This window comes from Protopterus annectens, chromosome 5.part0 (genome assembly GCF_019279795.1).
Source record: "Protopterus annectens isolate FY-2018-M chromosome 5.part0, PAN1.0, whole genome shotgun sequence".
NCBI classification, from domain to species: domain Eukaryota; kingdom Metazoa; phylum Chordata; order Ceratodontiformes; family Protopteridae; genus Protopterus; species Protopterus annectens.
The window spans coordinates 86,575,750-86,597,519 of NC_056735.1; positions in this window are offsets into that span (position 1 = coordinate 86,575,750).

The window sequence follows — 21,770 nt, forward strand, 5'->3', positions numbered from 1 at the left end:
AGCATATTTCAGTTATATACATATTCTCTCTTAGCCCCCAGTGTCCATGATAAATCACCATCCTGTTGCTGGAGAGCAAGCAGATAGATCAGCTCTTTAACTCATCATAGCAACTGTACAATTTGTAAATGCATACCCAAGTCAGATTCCTTTGAATCCTGAATCTGCACAGGTGTCTCAGTGAAAAGTATGTTATTGAATATATTAGTAATTATAGCAATTACATCTCTAAAGAAATGCAGTTACTGGTCAATCATCCTTGTTTCTTACATTAATAATAGGAGACAACATGTCCGGAGATCCAATACACTTCAAAAACATTCCTTGTTATTTAATATTCAGAAAGACAAAAAGTCACAAATTCTTGTAAATATGAGAATAACACTGTGACTACTGATGAACAAGAGAGAGAGAGAGAAGAAAAAATAAGACTATATGACATGTTTAACTGTTTCATTTAACTCACATTACCCCTAGTTCCACAATTATTTTTCTTTTAAACTGGTATTACCCCTAAATTCCCACTGTGCTAATTTATAGTTCAATTGTAGCATAATTTTCTCCAAGGACTGTTGTGGCTCTGCATTTGCTAAAGATGATTTCACATTGTCCTTAATTTCATGCTTGTGCAAACAAGTGACATGTGACTGTGTAGGAATCTCAGTATGGGTTGGAACAGTATAAGAATTATCATCTTTTGGGGGAAGGGGAATAATGTTCCCTGAATATGTTCTAGTTTGAAATCACTTGTGCCCTTCTCCATGCTTTTGTAAGGGCCCAAGAAGCAAAAGTGTCCATTTTAAATTCTTTTTATGGGATAGGAGGGTGCAAGTCATTTTAAATAAAATGCATGTATTTTAGACTGTCCCATATTGTCTAGTCTTGGGTTTTGATGACACAAAAATAATGACCACTTGAGGGCCCCTAGAGGTACCCAACAAATAACGTAGCCTCAAAAATAGATTCCTTGTATATATATATATATATATATATATATATATATATATATATATATATCTGTCTATCTGTATTCACTTATCAGTAGCATTAACACAACAACCGTATTGAAGAACAATCATTATGTAATGGAGTTCACTTTTTATCCATACTGAAGCACTTTAGAAAAATTAACTGTTTCTGTGTAAGCTTACAGTAAGAGATCCCATAAAATGGTTATGTTTGCTCTTTCAGCTCCCACAATCCTGAATATGACATCAGAAGTTGAAAGCCATCAGTAAACAAAAAAAAAAAAAACTCTGCTGTTTAGCAATCCATTCCAGAATAAATGAATGGCATACCTTTGCCAGATAATTTGTGGAAAACCTCTACAAGCGAAACAATTCCTCTGGGTTACACAAAGTCCCTTGGCTGATAAACAGGATGACACAGGTAAACATACTCTAGAAACTGAGGCATCATCACAAGTAGAAAAGACAAAACTCCACTGTGGAAATGAGCACACATGACTCCTTAACCAGCATCTCACCTCTCAACAGCCCAGATTTTCTTAAAATGTCCAGATTTTTTATTCATATTTTTGGTCTGTTCCTCAAAAAATTTGTGGTTTTCTGGCAGATCTCGGAGGACTAAAGCCATGAAATAAAGACACAAATTTGAGTTTCAACCTTTATATCCTTCAGAAAATACATACTGACACAAAATCTGGTATTCAAGCAAATTTCTAAGTTAATAAGAGTAATATTTAAAATCTGCCCCTATTTTTGGGCCTTTGTCCTCCCATTATATTAGGCTTTAGCCAGATTTCTTGCACTGAAAAGCTGACAGGTATGACCAGCAGTTTCATTGATACATGTCATGGGTGTCGAAATGACTCTGTTTCTAAACTCACATGCATTCCAATACAAACCTTTTTAATTATTTTCTGTTTTTGCATATAGAAAATGTATTTTGTAAAACTAATGCTTGGTTTGTAGAGTTTGCCAGTATTCATAGGTAAATACTAGGCTATCAGTCTGAAGACTATTACAAGCCTAGCCAGTAATCAGAGGTCAGAACCATACCCTGTGCCTTGTATCTATGAGATTAAGACATTAGCCATTATGTCAACTTTCCATTGGAGGGGGTTGCACTCAATGTGAGTATTTTATTTTACCTTAACTGGGAATGAATTATACTTTTAGAATGACATTATTCATTGACTGGGGAATTTATGATTTACATAGGATGTGAACACATTTGTTGATGTTGTACATATGATATGCAGAAATAAGTCTTTATATTCTGAAATGGGATACATAGATTTATCACACCCCAATATCTAGGTAATTTAATATATATATATCCCCACTCTTACAGTTGTGTGTCATGAAAGGAGATACTGCCAGCTCAGCTATCTGGAATTTTGTAAATAATTATATGTCATTTGTGAATATTAACATTTATATAGAAGTGTAACAAATTAAGATACTGCCAGCACAGCTATCTGGAATTTTGTAAATAATTATATGTCATTTGTGAATATCAAGATGATTCATATGCTTCTGTTTCAAATGTATTAGAACTGTAGGTTATGTGTATATCAAACTGCTGATACAGAAGTGTGTGTTGAAAATGATTGTAAAGTATTGAGCTTTAAAAATGTATCCACAGTGTGCCCTGATGGATTAGAACAGAAATGTACATACACTATTGTAACTGTTTAGATGTATATGTTTTAACAACAGAAACTGGAACATAGAAGGTTAATTTCAGAAAAATAGCTGAAAATTTAAATTACTTTATGACCACCTAAACACACTGTTCAAACTCAGCCTCTCCACAGGTTACGTACCCATAGAGTGGCGCACAGCAACAGGTATTCCGCTCCACAAAGGTGGAGCCACAACAGACCCCAGGAACTGTCGCCCTATAAGCCTGACTAGCTTGGTCTGCAAGGCTATGGAGTGCATCATCATGGAACTCATTAACAGAGACATTGGGAACCTCCAAACACTGGACCCTACCCAGTTCTGCTTTGTTAAGGGCAGATCATGCCTCCTAAACCTTGTGGACTTCTTTGAGACAGTTGCCAAGGCTATAGACGAGGGAAAGGTGGTACACACAGCCTACCTAGACCTCGCAAAGGCCTTCAACACCATTCCCCATTCTGGTATTATAGACAAGCTCACCAGCCTGAACATAAACCCCTACGTCACAAGATGGGTTGCCAACTGGCTCACGGACAGAACCCACATGGTAAGACTTACGGGAGCTAGGTCTGACTCTAAACCAGTTACAAGTGGCATTCTCCAGGACTCAGTCCTAGGACCCCTCCTGTTTGGCATATACTTCTCAGAGGTACAGGCAAGCATAGGAGGACTATGGCTGACCTATTTCGCAGACAACTGCAAACTAGGGGCTATAATTGACTCTCCGGCTGACACAGACATCCTCCAAAAGGGTCTCACCAAGATGGAAACCTGGTGTCAAAATCGTGGCCTCAAGCTAAATGCCAAAAAGTGCATAGTCATCCTCTTTGGAAAAAACAAAGTAGCCACAAACTATCACATAGATGGTAGTCCCCTAAATATGGAAGATGTAATAAGGGATCTGGGGACCCAAGTAGATAGTAATCTCTCCTTTGATAATCAAATTGCCAAAGTGGTTAGAAAATCCTTCTACGTGGCCCACTTTATCACAAAAGGGTTTGCATCCAGATCAAAAGAGGTCACTGTGCCCCTCGACTCATCACTCATCAGACCCATCATAGAGTACAATGCCCCATTTGGGATGTATCTTACAAGACACCTGCAACAGCTGGGAAGACCACAGAAGTACCTCACCAAGAGGATCACTGGCCTCAAACAGATGCCCTATGCAGCTCAACTGAAGAAACTCCAGCTGTACTCGGTTGCATACCGCCTACTCAGAGGTGATCTCTGTCTGACATACAAGGCCATGTCCAACCCAGAACTGATGTATATGCTCCACCTAAAGAAAAGCTTATCTCCTCTAGCCACACTCTCTAGGGATCTAAACCTAGCCACAACAATAAATAGGATGTGCTGGAGAGATAGATTCCTGTCCCAGAGACTTCCCATGCTTTGGAACAAGATTCCAATCTACATTAGGCAGAGCTCCTTGCTAACACTCTTCAAGAGAAACCTTGACGAGTGGATGGGAAACAGGAAATTTTCCCTGGGGATCACTTTAGTAGCTCTGCTGGACAGAGGCACAGGGAACTAATCTAAGGGGGCGACGAAAGACAACACATTCTGGCTAGGCTTATAAATGCCTTCGGGCAGATAGCCTAGTAACTACCTATAAACCTATGAACCACTTAATAAAAGGATGTTAAATTCTGTTTCAGTGCAGTAACTGACACAATGTCTAGCACTAGAACTTTTTTGTATTGTCTTGGAAGTGTTTATTGTTTTATGACTTCTAGGATCTGCCTTAGATTTAAGAAAAGCCCTTGTTTATGTATTTTTACAGGTAGATGCTAAATGTTACCAGCTGGCATCAATGGTTGTTTTGAGCCTGGGAAGTGAAGTCAGATGACAAGAAATGATGTCATTCTGCAAGTATCCCAGCAGTAATATTTGGGATATTAAATTGGGAAGTCTCTGAGAGAGAGATAGCATTCTTTATTTTGTCTTTGTCCATACAAGAAGATTCACTCACCACATCTGTCTTGCTTGCTCTGTAAGTAAGTCTGGGGAATAGTTTAATTATTTAGATACAGTCAGGAATATAGCAAAGCTTAATTGAGATGTTTTTCTTTATTTATTTGAGACTGCCCTGCAATGATGTTTTAAATATTTCCTGTCATTTTGAACTCTGATGTTTCTGTGATTATATACTGAGTAATTTCTTGTTCTTTTATTATTTATTATTAAATATATTTAAACCTTTCATTGTGTCTGATATTTGTGAGACATATTTAAGTTCTGAGAGTACTTGCATATTTATTTGGTGACACTGTGTAGGCTACTCCTAATAGCCTTGCTCTTGGTCAAACTACCATTTGTATTAACAGAAACGCTACATGGTAAGATTGGACACCCTTTGTTAAGGGTTTAAAGTAGCTGATAAGGAGTGACTGGTGGCAGGGGTCTCAACAGAAAGGGGCATAGCTAGTAAACCAGTGCCAGCCTTTCTCAAGTGTGTGTATAAATCAAACCTCAAAGAGTGTGTGTGCCAGCTACTTGGGCAGGGACCCGAAGCACTGGTTGGAAAGAGAGGGTGCTAGAGTTCTTGGCTTGGTTACTCAACTGAGATGTCAACTGTATAGCTGTGCCAGTGGTGAGCCTTACTGGGGATCTGGAGAAAGAGGGAGAAACCTGCCCTGGACTGACTGTGGTCTCTATGTGCTCTTAAGGAAAATTGCACTTGATGCAGAGAGCTGCATCTAGAAATACTGTGTGTGTAACTTGTCATCCTTCCAATGTATGTTCCCCACTGGTGCTAGTGGTAAGGAATGAGGCTCCTTGATTATTGGTCCAGTGGTGGGGCATCACATATGTTGGTTGGCAGTGGTGGGATATCCACATATTGGGATTCAGTGGTGTGGATATTGAATTCCTGTAGCCTGTAAACAGTGGTCACTAAGGAAGGCGATTGTACTCTCAATCAGCCACAGTGAACATTTAGAGTTTCATATCACTATAGTTTTATTTTTTTTTGTTAGCTTAGTTAGTCAGGGAGAGCAGGCAAGGATGGCAATAAAGGAGTATAGCTAGCTGACAAGGAGTCAGTTGACTGAGATGTGCCAGGACAAAGGACTGGTGCATGCCAACCTGACTAAAACAGAGATGATTACAGCTTTAATCACAGCTGCATCACAGACAAGCAACCAGGAGGACAACCAGACTGACCTTGGGGAAGTATAACTCTAAGAAAATGGACAGTTCAACCTTTCTACAGAGGAGTGAAAAATCCATCTGGAGTTAAAGAGATTTGAACTGGAGGACATATGGTTATTAATAAAATTAGCAGAGACTGAGAAATCTGGAGGCCAAAGAAAATGAGAAATGGAGACATCTAGAAGCTGAGGACAATGAGAGGCAGAGGCAACACGAAAAGGAGATGCTGCCTCTTTGCCAGGGTCATGGAGGTAATGGGGAAGGGAATAACCAAACCCCAGAACCAATAAATGTCAGTAAATTTCTTCCACAATTTACAGAGGGTGATAATTTTGATAGTTTTATTCATATGTTTGAAAGGGTATGTAAACATAATGTTGACCAAGGGCTCTGGGTACATTTCCTGACCCCCTTACTCAATGGTAAAGCTGTAACTGCTGTTTCTAAATTGTCTGCTACTGATTTCTTAAATTGTAATACTGTTAAAAATTGTTTATTAGAGTGTTTTAAGTTGATAATTGAAGCTTATAGAAAAAAGTTTTGTGAGCATAGATGCAAGGCAGATGAAAGTGTGTGTGAATATATTGCTGAACTTAGTACTTACTTTCACACATGGGTGAGTGGGTGTCAGGTCACCACTTTTGAAGAGCTGGCAGACCTTTTGGTGAGGGAACAAGCCCTTAGCACATTGCCTGAGAATATGAGAATCTGGTTAGCAGATAGGGATTGTAACACCTCAGATGAGTTGGGGAAAAGGTAGACCTATACCTAGCAAGCAGAGCATCACTACACAGGAAAGTGATACCCAGTGCTGCTCATTGGTCTAAGGGAACCTATGATGGGCAGCCTAGACCACCTCAACAGAGTCTGCCAATAGCAATAAGTCACTAGTCCAGGTACATGTCCAGGACCAAGGCTTAAATATTTTAAATGCAACCAGTGGGGCCATGTAGTGTATAGATGTCCACAGAGGCAAGATGCGAAAGAAAAGGTGGGAGAGCCAGTAAGTGAGAATGATGGAAAGCCAGCAGTAAGTTGTCTGGAGACAACAAGGGTACCAAACTACCAGAAGAGGTTATATCCTATCTTAGTAGATGGGAAACAGGCCACTGCTAAGAGAGACACAGACTCTGACCTAACCATTGTGAAGCCTGCAATGGTTACAGAGGAGCACTACTTGCTTGGGCAGTCTACTCCAGTTAGAACTTTAGGAGGATCCCCATTCCAAATACCTTTGGCTAGGGTTCACCTTGACTGGGAAGGTGGAAAAGAAAGCAAGCAAGTAGGTGTGTTTGAGGATATCCCTGCAAATGTCCTGATAGGGAATGATTTTGATAATGTAGTACCTTGTGTGGATGCAGTGACACGCAGTCAGGCTTGGAGACAAGCATGTGGATCTGGTAGCCTGGGGTGACACAGACAGACCACATACTTTAAGCCAGGACTGGTGTGGTGATTACCTTAGAGAGGGAGCTACCCTATAGCAGTGAGACTGAAGGTAAGCCACAGCTGCTTGTGAAAGAGTGACTGCAAGGGCAGAGGTGAGTAGTAGTACCCAGGCTGACAGTGAGGCACCGCTGTGAGAGAATACCAGACTTCCTGTGGAAGGGGAGCTGAGAAAGGTTACAAAGAGAAAGTTGAGACAGGCTCAACTCTCAGACCCTACATTACAAGGCCTGAGGGATGTAGTCAGGGAGGCAACTGATTCTTAAGGGAAGGGGGAATCTGTATATTAGGACAAAGGGATAGTGCATAGAGAGTGGACCCCTGAGGGAGGGCTAGAGGGTGATAGAATACAGCAGTTGGTAGTGCCCAGAGCCTACCCTCTGGCACTTCTAGCCATAGCCTATGATATTCCCTTTGCAGGGCATAAAGCATACCAAGAGATGTATTATGTAGAACTATTATTGGCCTGGGATTTCCAGAGATGCAGCAGTGTACTGCAGGACCTGTGAGCAGTGCCAAATGGTAGGCAGGGCAGGAGACAAGGTCAATGCTCCTTTGATGCCTTTGCCTGTGATTGAGTAGATGTTTCAGAGGGTAGCTATGGATATTGTGGGTCTCTTTGTAGCCCAAGTTCCACAGGGAAGAAGTATATTCTAGTGGTAGTAGATTATCCTACCAGATATTTTGAGCAGTGGCTTTGTCCTCCATTGAGGTGATAAAGGTGGCATATGCTTTGTTAGAGATTTTCAGCAGGGTAGGTTTCCCAAAAGAAATACTGACTGACAGAGGTGCCAATTTCATGTCAGACTTGCTGGCTTGTCTATGAAAGCACTGTGGGGTGAAGCACCTAAAGACCACCCCTTATCATCCCCAGACTAATTGTTTACTTGAGAGGTTAAGCTCTATACTAAAGACCATGCTACGGGCATTTGCAGACCAGTTTAAGAGGGAGTGGGACAAATATTTGCCCCATGGGGGCATGTCATGAGTGAGACAAATGTTTGCTTACAGGGAGGTAGCCCAGGAATCCACTGATTTTTCACCCTTTGAGTTACTGTATGGGGATAGGGTTAGGGGATCTCTAGATTTGATTTGTGATGAGTGGGAGGGTGAGTGTGAATCCCACAAGGAGTATGTTGCAGCATATGTCCTAAACCTCAGGACAAGGCTCAGGGAACTCTGGGCTTGGCCCAGAAAAACTTGACAGAAGCCCAAAAGCAGAAGAAGGTCTGTAATAATGGGAATGCTCGAGCTAGAGAGCACGCTATGGGCAGCAGGCGATGGTCTTCATTCCTGTCAGGCACACAAAGGTGCAGGCAGCCTGGAAGGGACCCTTCAAAGTTGTAAGGAAGGTCAGTGATGTTAACTACATGGTAGAACTGTTAGGCAGGAGGCAGGTGCACAAATTGTACCATGTTAATATGATGAAACCTTACCATGATAGGGAGGCCCTGGTGCTAATTATTTGTAGTGGATGGCAGGAGGGGTCTGAAGGGGATCTGATGACCAGTCTCTTCAATGAGACTTAGACTGACATCTCACCTCACTGGAAGGGGCAGCAATTCCCAGCAGCTATCCCCTACTCAGGTTTGAGAAATCTGAGCAATGTTACAGTAGTTTGGGGGTATGTTCACTGGGAAACTAGGGTGCACCCACCTGGTGCAGCACCATGTGGATACAGTACCCCAAAGGCCTATTAAGTAGGCCCCTTATAGGGTGCCTGAGAGGTTCAAACAGACTCTGAGGGAGGAGATATAGGAAATGTTGTAACTAGGGGTAATCCAGGAGTCCAGCAGTCCCTGAGCCTCCCCAGTGGTGCTGGTACCAAAGAAGGATGGTAGCAGCAGGTTCTCTGTGGACTACAGGAAATTAAATAGTTGCACAGAGTCAGATGCTTATCCCATGCCTAGGACAGATGAAGCCCTAGAGCAGCTGGGTGGGGCTAAGTATCTTACCACTATTGATCTTACCAAGGGTTACTGGCAGGTGCCCTTGACTCCCAAAGTTAGAGAGAGGTCAGCCTTTGTAACTCCTTTTGGCTTGTATGAGTTCACGAAGATGCCCTTTGGAATGAAAAATGTCCCAGTGACTTTCCAGGGGCTGGTAGATCATATCTTAGCAGGAGCAGGAGATTTTGCTCGTGCTTACCTGGATGAAATTGTCATCTACAGCCATTGCTGGCAAGAGCACCTCCAGCATGTCAGGGAGGTGCTGTACAGACTACATAGGGCAGGGTTGACCATTAAGTCCAGTAAATGTCAGGTGGGTATGGCAGTGGTCTCCTACCTGGAACATATAGTGGGGAGTGGTAAGATCAAGCCAGAACCTGCTAAAGTGGAAGCCATTCAGGCATGATGTGCCCCTGTTACCAAAAAGCAGGTGAGGGCATTCTTAGGAACAGCATGGTACTACAGAAAGTTTGTCCCCAATTATAGTAACATAGCTGCTCCCCTCACAGACCTGACAAGGAAGAACAGGCCAGATAAGGTAGTGCCAGCATGTGAGCAGGCATTCCAGGCACTTAAAGGGGCATTTGGAGCTCCCCTGTGTTAGCCATTCCAGAGTACAGCAAATAATTTGTTATGCAGGTGGAGGTTTCAAACCATGGGATGGAGGCTGTACTTTGCCAGGTTTCTTCAGAGAGAGAAAAGCACCCAGTGATTTATCTCAGTCGTAGGCTCCAACACAGGGAGGAATGCTATGCAGCTGTACAAAAGGAATACCTAGCCATATTGTGGGCACTCAGAAACTTCAGCCTTATCTGTATGGAAGGAAATTCACTGCAGTTACAGACACAATCCCTTAACATCACTACATTGAGCCAGCCAGCAAAATGCCAAGCTACTAAGGTGGACCCTAGGGTTGCAAGCATATGATATGATATGACAGTGCAGCACCACATTGGGGTTAGCAATGCCAATGCAGATGGGCTCTCAAGACAGGGAATAGAGTAAGTTATTCCCAGATCGGCTCAACCCTCTCAAGCAATGTTTCTCAAGGGTCACTTGAAAAACTAGCTTGAGGTTTTTTTTTTTTGGGGGGGGGTGTCATGCTGCCAGTCCAGCTATCTGGAATTTTGTAAATAATTATATGTCATTGTTAATATTTATATGATTTATACAGAAATGTATGTTATGCACTGTGCTAAGATGTATCCACAGTGTACCCTACTGGAATAGAAGAGAAATGCATATAAACTATATACCTGTGCAAATGTATGTTTTAGTAATAGAAACTGGTACATACAGAGTTAACTTGCAAAACTTCAAGAAAAAAGTTTAAATTAGACTGCTTTACGATTGTGCTATAAAAGTTAGTTTCAATGTAGCAAGGAGATAGGATGTCCAGAACTAGGGTGCCTTCTGCATTGTTTTGAAAGTGTTTTATTGTTTTATGACTTTCAGTTCTGAGCAAACATCTGAGATATATGTATTTTTAACACAGAGATATGAAATTCACTTAGTTTCTGGTTTAGCTTGGGAACTTAAGTCAGCTGACAAAAAGAGATGTCATCCAAGCTAACCCAGCAGTGATATTTGATATTAATTAAAAAAACTCGCTCAGAGAGAGACTGTGTATTTTGTATTTTGTCTTTGACCTAGTAAGAACATCCGCTCATCATTAGCATCTGCACTTGTCTTGCTAATACTAAGTAACTAAGGGACAGTAATTTCTTTTAGATATAGTTAGGAAAATAGTAAAGATTAGTACAGATGTTTTCTGTATTTATTTGAGACTGTCCTGAAATATTGTTTTAAAATATTTCCTGTGATTTTGAACTCTGAAGTTACTGTGTTGATTGACTATTACCTTGTTCTTTTGTTATTTATTATTAAATATATTTAAACCTATCCTTGTGGCTGATATTTGTGAGACATATTTAAACTCTTGGAGTACCTGCACATGTATTTGGTGACACTGTACAGACCACTCCTAAATAGCCTTACAAGTCTTGGTCAAAACTACCATTTAGATTATTAGTAACATTACACAGTAGGAATGGACAGACTTTGTTAAGGACCTAGAGTAGCTGATAAAAGTGGTCAGTGGCAGTGATAACTACCTTATAGTCTGGGCAGAAGGGAGCATAGCTAGTGTGTGTGTGTGTGTGTGTGTGTGTGTGTGTGTGTGTGTGTGTGTGTGTGTGTGTGTGCGCGCGTGTGTGTATTTTTGTCTATAAATCAAATCTTAAAGTGTGTGTGTGTCAGCTACTTGGACAGGGACATGAAGCAGCGATTGGACAGAGAGGGTGCTGGAGGTTTTGGCTTGACCACTCAGCTGACATTTTAGTGGTGGTAGATTTATTTTATATTGAGACTAATAAAGTTATTAATTTGTTTATTAAAATGGATTGGATTGCTTCCTTTTCTTGAAAAAAAAGGTGTCAGCAATAAGTCTGACAACACATATGGTTGAGGCAGTGGACTGCAGTTCCTTGTGGATTGCAGTTCCTCTGGTGCAGGGTTTGATTCTCTCAGTTGTCATTTGCTTACCATGTAACATTGAGCATGTCACTTAACCAAACATTGCTTTCAGATTGTTTCTGAAAGGGTTGCTCCATGGCCAATGCACTTATCTGGTCAACAAATGGGATATATTAGGGCAGAACAAGATTTTGTTAGGATTTATTTATGTTTACATTTACCAGGCAGTTTTCATGTAATGTAATGCAGGTGCAAATGACTTCCACAATGTACACAGCAGGTGCATATGATTTCCATGATATGCACAGTATATGTTTTTTGCAATATACAAAGAATCTATATATGATGTTTGCAATATGTACAAGACGGTATACCTTCATAAATTCGACGGCCACATCTTCGAATTTGCTGCTGCAAACTGCAAAATTTGAAAATCGTGAAAACCAAAGTGCCGCATTACAAAACCTCGCCCCCTTTTTGACCCATGGTAGTACTCGTTTCGGCAGTGGAGTGATCGGGAATGTCAAATTTCGATATTTTTATGATGTTTGGGGAAGTCAGCATGATAGAATTCGGCTAAATGGTTCATGTTTAAGCACATTCGGAAATGTGCTTTTGCACATATGAAAGTATACGTACAAGACATATATATGATTTTCAAGATTTGTACAGCATGGCCATGTGGCCAAACAGCTTCATAGCTGATAAGATTCAGACATAATTTTGAAGGGTAAGATGGCATTCTCATTGTAACATGTTAGTTACGATGCATTATTACTACCTGAGAAAACAAGTGGTAAGGGTATTTAATGAAATTCAGAATACTGTAGACCAGACTTTAATGGGTAAAATATCATGGAATATGGAAAATAAAAAAATGCTAATAAAATGTTGTAGATTTTATTTAAAAAGCAACAGGATGCAAAAAAGACACTATATTAATGCATGTGAGAATAAAAAAATAGAAAATGTATGTTGCAGATTGGCTTGTGGATATGAACAAATGTGGAGTGAATGCAAAACGGCTGCTATATGCCTCAGGATTAATGGAGGCCAAGTTCTGACCTTTGAGGCATGAAGTCATTTAGACAGGCATTTCTGGAGTTAGCACAGGTAAATAAAGTGTATTCATTCTGAGAGAGAAAGGAAAGAATATGTGCAAAAGAATAGTACATAATTATTTCAAGTAGTGAAATGGGATTGTAAGATCATTTGGGTACATCTTAGAGTTGTAAATGTTCTATATATGAAAGGAGTTGATGGCTCACCATGGCATGAATAACCAATCAGTTTTCAGGTTGAGGAATAATATTTTAAAAGGCTTTTCATTGTTGTGTTTATAATTCTAATCTAGCTTTGCATCATATGTAGGATATTAATAAAATAGGTGCTGGAAAATGAATAATCATGACAGAGAATATATGCATATAAATTCATGGAGTGAGTGCTACCATTCAGGCACTCCAGACAGCAGGTGTATTTCTAACCTAGTGTTCCTTTCTCTTATACTCATCTCTCTTCTTCTGAGTTATTTCTCAGCATAAATCTGAAGATAAAATGATGAAATGATTTTCTGAGGAAGGCTAGAGTCAAATCTGTTATACCCATTTTCCTAAATAGTTAAAAGATTAATTTATTAATAAAGGAAAAATCAAAGAGAGAACTATTAGACCTATCTTGTGATATCAAAAAATATAAGTGTTGGGATGGATTTTCTCTAGCAGAAATTTTGCAGCTGACAAAATGGATTTCTGTATTTTAGACCAAAACGGTGTTTATGCTGCCAACTAGATAACTTACACATAATACTGCTTTGTTCTGAAATAAAGGGATGTTGAATGCTTGAGTAAAGCAGTTAGAAACATAAATAATATGCCTCTGTAGTTTGACCTTCTTTTGTATGAGTCTTGTGACTGAATACAGATTTGTTTGTGTAACTGTGTGAATGAAGTCATGAGAAAGTGCAGAGTAAGTTACAATATGCTGACCAACCATCTCTGAATAATAATTGCATATTTCAGCTGCCAATCAAGGTGGTGAATTATGATTGCAAGGAATATTCCAGAGCCTGTCTGTTTTTTTGTTTTCATGTAGATAAAAAATTGTGGTACTCTGCCATGCTGTTGGTGTCTGTCTAAACTTGTTATTAGTATAGTTTAGATGTGCTGCTATCGCTTTGGAAAATAAGTTTTTGTAAACTGCTTTCAGTGTCTTATTGGTTTTATACCAAAGACAGATGCAGATAAAAAGAACAAACTTCTTCATGCTCAATGATGCTAATGAGAGAAGCTTATTACTAGACTTACAGTAAAGTGACAATGAACCAAAAGAAAATGCCATTAAACAATAACTAGTGCACACTCTACCCAATGACTAACATTCTTTAGATATCACTTACCTGCGGAGGGATGAAAGAACAGACAGTAGCCAACAAGTGAGAAATCTCAGAATACTGTTATCCAAAACAGTCACAGGAATAAGTAAATAAGAGACAGTTATTTATTTATTTATTTGTTTATTGACATTTGATTACTGAGAAAGTTCAACTCGGTCGAAGCCCATTTTCAGCAGAGGCAGGGGAGAAAAGCTTCAAATTATTACATTATTTTTTTATGTATAATACAAAATCCACAATCCTTCGAGCTGACATATGTGAAATGCAATTTTATTTCATAATCTGGTACAAACTATGAACTTATAATTGTATTATGTATTGTATGTGGTATTGGAAGAGCAAACAGATATATTTTAGAGCTCAGGAACAAGTGATGTAAAAACAACAGAAGTGAACCAAAACAGTAATGTACATTCACACCAGTATCTAATAGACAGGCACCTATGATGCATTTTAAGGCTTCACCATTAGCACCTAAGCAGGAAGTAATGCAAGAGATGGTGAGCATTATTAGGGAAATAACCGACTGCCCAGGGATGTTATGGAAAGTCCACTGTTTGCTATACAATGTCCAAATTGGATGGCATCATCGCACTTAGAAAATATGTTAACTTTGTATTTGTTTATTATTAATATACACATATTTTTATATAGTTTTTATATAAAATAATTCCTCTTCATAGTTCCAGTAGAATATGTAATTGCTGTTGGAAACTGTAAGTTAGGAGAGGAAGAGCAAATTGATTTATAACCTGGACTTTGTTCCTAGATGTCAGTGCTGTTTTCAGTATTAAGTCTTCTAAAATATTCCTTACTAAGTTTTATTCATGTCTGTTCATGTTTTATTGTTGATCCTTCGTCAATTCCCAAGTATTTATACACTCCCTCTTGTTCAAGTTCTTTTGTATCAGATTCCTGTGCCAGGCTGATGTTTTGTTGGTGCTGCAGCTTTCCTGCTTTAAAGGTTGCTTTCGCACATTTATCAAGACCAAATGACATTCTTATATCATCTGAAAAAGTTTTGACCACTCGCAGTTGTGCTTTCAGTTCCTCATCTTATGAACTATACAGTTTTAAGTCATCCACAAAAAAGATGATGAGAAGTCTTTATACTTTGTTGTTTTCTGGGAGCCAAATTGTAGCCAAGACCTAATCTGTTATGTAGACAGCTTAATGGGTTGAGGGCAAAACAAAAGAGCAGCAGTGACAGAGTCACCTTGGAATATCCCCTTTCTGTGCCTCTGCACACATATGTGGGTGTGTATCTGATTTTTTGCATATATTTAAGAGAATATATGCCCATCTGCATTCATTAGTGTGCATGTACATATGAAAGTTACTGCGTGTATGAGTGTCTCTGTTTTGTATATATTAAATATTAAACTCCTCAGTGTAGCCTGCAGGAACTCTGGGCTTATAACAGAACTCATTTTGAAAAATGTTCTTCCCAATTGGACTTTGATTTGTATTTGACCTAAAGCTATATGCTAATGCATGTTAATTGTTTTCTAGAGCTACAACAATATTTAGTATGCCCTCAAAAAGGAATACACATTTCAAGTAAGGTGTTTTCTGGAAAAACAAATGTTACCTCTTTTTAGTTCATGATGAAAAATGTTTATTGGGTCTTTGCTGATGTTGTACGCAACTGGAGAGACAACAGCCCACCCATATATAAATACAGGGGCATGCATTTCCCATTTGTCACTACAGAGGCATATAGCAAGGGAGCTACTGTCCTGTTTATTACCACAGGCCCATAGAGCAATGCTGCTATTGCCCCATATATAACAACAGAGACACAATTCAAGGCTGTATAAGCATAGACCCATGAAGGACGGCTGCTACTGTTTCATATACAACCACAGAAGCCTAAATCAGGGCAGCTGGGGTCCATTATGTAGGCACAGTGATACACACAGGGCAGTTATTGTCTCATTTATACCCAGAGAGGCACATATCAAGAGTTACTGCTTCAGAAATACCCAGGGAGGCACACAACAAGGCAGCTACTGTCCCTTATGCAAGCACAAAGACACACAGTAAAGCAGTTAATGTCTATTATGCAAGCACAAAGGCACACAATAAGCAGTTAATGTCTATTATGCAAGCACAAAGGCACACAATAAGCACAAAGGCACACAATAAGCACAAAGTCATGCAGCAAAACAGCTGCTGTCTGACTTGTATTTGTAGGAGCACGTTGCAAAGATGTTAATGTAGAAGCAACATTTTGGTGACAAATGTGGTTAATGTCTGGAAACACACTGGATCATACCTACATGGCTGGATTTTATGTTTCTTTACTGAATTATATGTTACAAGACATTTACCCCATACTATAAAATGGATTTTTAGCTGTACATGTCCCCCCTTTTTTAATAACTGGCTTCAGTGAATCTCTAATCCTCACATTATTAATTAGTTAAAAAGACCCCTCCACAACTTTCCAGATGTTGACTTAAGGGTTCATTCTCTCTCCCTATCTCTCTCCCTCTCTTGTATTTAAGATCCTGTGCTGATTCTGCTAGCCAATGGTCATTAAATCGAAAAAATATCTTTCAATTTCTCAGTGCAAGAAATCTGGACAAAGCCTAAAACAATGGGAGAATAATGGCCAGAAGTAGAGACAGATTTTAAATATTGGTCTTATAACCCTAGCAAGTTGCTAGAAAAACAGGATTTGTGTTAGCATGCATTTTCTGAAGGATATGAAGTCTAAAACTCAAATGTATGTTATTATTTAGTAATTTCAGTCCTCAGTAATTTGCCAGAAAACCACAATTTTATGAGGAACAGATAAAAAATATGAGGCAAAAATCTGGACATTCTGCAAAAATCTAGACAATTGAAAGGACATGTCATGAATTTAGCAGTTGAATGACAGTTTAGGTACATCAAAAGCTAAAAAGACGGGTTGCTGCACTATTCTACCACTATCTCTTACACTGACATCAACTACATATTTAAGAAAGTGAAGATATATAATTTTAAATAGCAGACCCATTAAATATTTTTTGTTAGGAACGTGTTAGCGTATTTAATATACAAGAGACATTTGCAAAGCTGTGCATGTTGCCCTAGCTGAAGGCTATTTTCATTAAAATGAAAAACAGCTATAATGAAAAAGTGACGGTGTCTGTCACAGAAAAAGCAATTAGATGGGGAAAAGTGGTGAGCCATGTTTGTTAATCAGGAAGCTGGCTCTGTGACCTGTAGCTATCTTTGACTTTGCATTGTCAGAACTTGCCAGCAGATCATTCTGAGCGGTCTGTACTTTAAGAGATGACCTATTTTGACTCCAGTCATTTTACTGTAGACAGAGGGAAATTCTGTCTTATAGGTGCCATATTTTTTCCTTCACAAGTCACACTCATGATTTGAATGCAAGGGTACAGGAAGCTGAAGATGGGAGTTCCCAAACTGCAGTTACATTTTAGTAAATAGCATTGTTTAGATAGTTTAAGAAATAATACAAAATGCAAGCAGTATATAAACAAGAATATATTAATAAAGACGAATATATTAATGTCACTATTTACTAACATTACAGGCACAAGTAAAACAAATATATTAATGTCACCATTTACTAACATTACAGGCACAAGTAAATCCCTGAGAAAGTTCTTGAATATTAAACAGGTGTAATGTTGTTTAAATAATGTTTCTTAAAATAATTCAAAGAGAGAAGCATAAAGTTTGTGTAAAACAGACTAGCAGAGCTTCACTTTAATTAATGGGTCATGTACCATGGAATATGCTGTAATGTGTCAGTGTGAGAGTAATATAATACTCTACACAGTAACAACACTAATGTGTCAACCAACACATCTTTGTGGCAAAGGTTGAGCCTCTTGGTTCAGAGTTCAAACACATAAGTCAATCCACTACAAAAAAAACAATGTTTCCAACTCCTTAGTGCATCAGTTTTACTTCAGTTAACTTTAGTAAGGATGGTATCTATTTTTTTAAATTATTGTCTTAGTGTGTATAAAAGCCATTTACTTTAATGTGCTCTCACAAATCTATACATAAACGACACTGTATTATATGAGTTTTCTAGTGTTTGGAGTGTTACTGCAAGAATCGAGGATCTACCAGTGCATTTAATACTGTTCCATTCCCAGAAACCATTTTATCATGCCACCTCCACTGGGTCGCACTCTAGGTGCAGGAAGTTAGATCTCATAGCCTTCTACATCATTCAAGCCCCCAAATTATGTAATAATCTCATTGACTAATCAGTAAGACGCCAGTATTTGAATGCAGTGGTGCACTTTTGGCTTTAAAGTAAATCTAAAAGTGGCACTTGGAGAGATAAAAACAAAGCAGTAACATGTACCTGATAACTGGAGTTCCTTACATACTACCTCAGGACTGGAGTTCCTTATGTACTAGCTGATGACTGGAGTTCATTATGAACTACCTGATGACTGGAGTTCCTTACATACTACCTGAAGACTGAAGTTCCTTACGTACTATCTGATGACTAAAGTTCCTTACATACTACCTGATGACTGAAGTTCCTTATTTACTACCTGATGACTGGAGTTCCTTATGAACTACCTGATGACTGGAGTTCCTTATGAACTACCTGATGACTGAAGTTCCTCATGTACTACCTGATGACTGGAGTTCCTTACATACTAACTGATGACTGGAGTTCCTTATGTACTACCTTATGACTGGAGTTCCTTACGTACTACCTGATGACTGGAGTTCCTTACGTACTACCTGATGACTGAAGTTCCTCATGTACTACCTGATGACTGGAGTTCCTTACGTACTAACTGATGACTGGAGTTCATTATGAACTACCTGATGACTGGAGTTCCTTACATACTACCTGAAGACTGAAGTTCCTTACGTACTATCTGATGACTAAAGTTCCTTACATACTACCTGATGACTGAAGTTCCTTATTTACTACCTGATGACTGGAGTTCCTTATGAACTACCTGATGACTGGAGTTCCTTATGAACTACCTGATGACTGAAGTTCCTCATGTACTACCTGATGACTGGAGTCCCTTACATACTAACTGATGACTGGAGTTCCTTATGTACTACCTTATGACTGGAGTTCCTTACGTACTACCTGATGACTGGAGTTCCTTACGTACTACCTGATGACTGGAGTTCCTTAAGTTCTACCTGATGACTGAAGTTCCTTATTTACTACCTGATGACTGGAGTTCCTTATGAACTACCTGATGACTGGAGTTCCTTATGAACTACCTGATGACTGAAGTTCCTCATGTACTACCTGATGACTGGAGTTCCTTACATACTAACTGATGACTGGAGTTCCTTATGTACTACCTTATGACTGGAGTTCCTTACGTACTACCTGATGACTGGAGTTCCTTACGTACTACCTGATGACTGAAGTTCCTCATGTACTACCTGATGACTGGAGTTCCTTACGTACTAACTGATGACTGGAGTTCATTATGAACTACCTGATGACTGGAGTTCCTTACATACTACCTGAAGACTGAAGTTCCTTACATACTATCTGATGACTAAAGTTCCTTACATACTACCTGATGACTGAAGTTCCTTATTTACTACCTGATGACTGGAGTTCCTTATGAACTACCTGATGACTGGAGTTCCTTATGAACTACCTGATGACTGAAGTTCCTCATGTACTACCTGATGACTGGAGTTCCTTACATACTAACTGATGACTGGAGTTCCTTATGTACTACCTTATGACTGGAGTTCCTTACGTACTACCTGATGACTGGAGTTCCTTACGTACTAACTGATGACTGGAGTTCCTTATGTACTACCTGATGACTGGAGTTCCTTACGTACTACCTGATGACTGGAGTTCCTTATGTACTACCTGATGACGAGTTCCTTACATACTACCTGATAACTGGAGTTCATTACGTACTACCTGATGATTGGAGTTCCTTATGTACTATCTGATTACTTGAGTCCCTTACATACTACCTGATGACTGAAGTTCCTTAAGTGCTACCTGATGACTGGAATTCCTTATGTACTACCTGATGACTGAAGTTCCTTATGTGCTACCTGATGACTGGAGTTCCTTAAGCACTACCTGTTTATTTATTTATTTATTTATTTACATTTGTTAACCGGGAGAGTCCGACTGGACATAGGTCCATTTTCAGCGGAGGCCTGGGGAGAAAAGCTCCACATTAAGTATTATTTGCATTATACAGTTAAAAAAACATAGCATTTAAATATAGACATTAGTCCAGTTAAGGACGAAAGACAAGAAGAAAACAGATGTAAAACAGCTGTAGAGCATAGTACAATTTTAAAATATGGTGACATATACTAAACATGGTTAAAATGTGGTTGAGATTCATCAGTGAACAATTGATACAAACTATTTTTGAGGTACATAACAGCCATTAGCAGTTGTTGCTACAAGACATTAGTATTATGTGGTAGGTAGCTGGAAACATGAGTAGCCAAGCTTGCTAAGAGTAGGTTGTTGATAGGGGCTGAGAGAGGTAGTGGATGGGGGTAGTGGATGGTATTAAAGGGGGGTTGCAAGGGTATATCTGGCAAGTTTTGAAGTGTGATTTTAGTAAGGATTTAAAGTGGGTGCAAGAAGTTACAGAGGTAATTGAGGAAGGGAGGGAGAGAGTTCCAGAGTTTGGCTATAGTGCAGGAGAATAATGCTTCTCCAGCAGAGTTAATGGCTCTTGTGACCTGTAGGAGGTTTTTGTGGCTGGATGTTAGTGGTCTCGTGGTTATGTAGGATTGGAGTAGATTCTGGAGGGATGGGACTTTTAGTGGTTGGTTTATTAGTTTGTGGGCGAGTGTGAGTTGGTACCACTGAAGGAGGAGGGGGAGCTCTAGCCATCCCAGTTCTGCTAGTGAGAGACAGTGGTGAGTATGGTAGGAAGCCCCTGTGGCGAATTTGGCGATTTTGTTGTAGCAGGTTTCGAGCTTATTTAGATTGCATTGTCTAAGGTTAGTAAATATTGGAGAGGCATAGAGTAGGGTAGAGATAAGATGAGAATTTGCTACCGAAATTTTAGCTGCTTTGGTAAGTAGTTGTTGATTTCTATATAATGCTCCTAGTTTTTTGTGCACTTTTTTAATGGTCATGGAAATGTGAATGTCAAAGTTCAGTTTATTGTCTATTTCTACTCCTAGTAATTTGGCGTGCTCTGTAGAATGGATGGTGGTTTTGTCTTTTGCTGTGATGTTAAAGTAAGAGCTGTCTAGGGTAAGTTTGGTGGGTTGGAAGATTAGTAATTTTGTTTTGTTTGGGTTGAGTATTAGTTGGGCATCGGATAACCAAGTTTCAATAGAAGAAAATGCTTCCTGTGTGACTTTTTGCATTTCTGGGAGGGAGTGGGCTGTGCAGATGATGGCTGAGTCATCTGCATATTGTACGAGTGTGCCATGTGTTGTGGCTGAGGCTAGATTATTGGTGAAAAATAGGGAAGAGTAGGGGTCCCAGGATGGACCCTTGGGGAACTCCTATGGAGACTGGTAGTTGGGGGGATAGGTTGTCCTGCCAAACAACTGCTTGTTGGCGGTCAGATAGGTAACTCTGAAACCAGTTGATGACTGGTTGAGAGAAGGATAGGTTATTGAGAAGAGAGATGAGTTGTTTGTGTGGGACCATGTCGAAAGCTTTAGAGAGGTCTAGGAAGGCAGCTGAGGGGAGATAACCTGCATTTTTATTTTGAAGGAAAGTGT